The following is a 904-nucleotide window of genomic DNA, read 5'->3' as shown; positions in this document are numbered from 1 at the left end:
TTTGCAGCCACTGCACATTCGTATGGCAGGAACCTGGGTATGGGGGATGGCTTTAATTAGCTTGAGTCTCGGCCGGGACTTGGAGGCCTCCAGAGCGTGAAGAAGTCCATTGGAGATCAGCAGAGCCCCGCGATCAGATACGGGTGGTTGTGTTTGAGGAAAAGACCTGCATGGACCAGCAGATTTTTCCTGTAGATTGGTGGTTTGCGAGGCGGAAACAAGCCACAGCGCTGGTCTGGCACCTCCCAAGCGCTTGGGAGCCATGGCTCCTCCCTTGGCACTTGCTTTCTCCCCCCACCCCTTTGCCGTGTATATAAGGCCCCTCGGAGCAGCCTTGGCCCAACACAACCAGCTCCAGCGAGGCAGACAGCAAGCTGCACCTCCAGCTCCATCACCGCCGCTCTTGAGGAGAGTGAACCAGAAGCCTTCAGCATGGGTAAGAGACGCTCTGCAGCCTCCCCGCGGCCCACAGCAGCTCCAGGCTTGTAGCCCCATCCTGGTTCTGGCTCCAGCCCCTGCCCGGAGGCTGCAGACATGCTGCCTTGGAACCCAGTCCCACCTGGGGACTGGTGGGTTTGTTCCTCTGTCGCGCTGCAGGGAGGGGGGAGGTGGGACTGAAGTTTGGTGGTTTGTCCCACTGATGTGTTCTGGGTGGACGCTCTCTCTCCTTCCCTGCTGATGGGGAGGGGGTCAGTGCGGGCTCAGAGGATGCGGAAGGGAACGAGCAGTGGTTTGATCCCTGATATCCCCGGTGGCACTTCAGGGAGGGTTCCTCTCCTGGGTCCCCGTTTATAGCTGGGGTGGGAGAAGGTGCGTCGGGCGGGACAGGGTCTGCTGAATAGGCACCTTTTAAGGACGTGGACATTTCTCATTTTGTTCTTCTCCTCTTCTCAAATCAGACAGA

The sequence above is a fragment of the Charadrius vociferus genome, unplaced genomic scaffold (assembly GCF_000708025.1).
Source record: "Charadrius vociferus isolate BGI_N301 unplaced genomic scaffold, ASM70802v2 scaffold1472, whole genome shotgun sequence".
Lineage (NCBI taxonomy): Eukaryota > Metazoa > Chordata > Aves > Charadriiformes > Charadriidae > Charadrius > Charadrius vociferus.
This window is presented reverse-complemented; position numbering follows the sequence as displayed.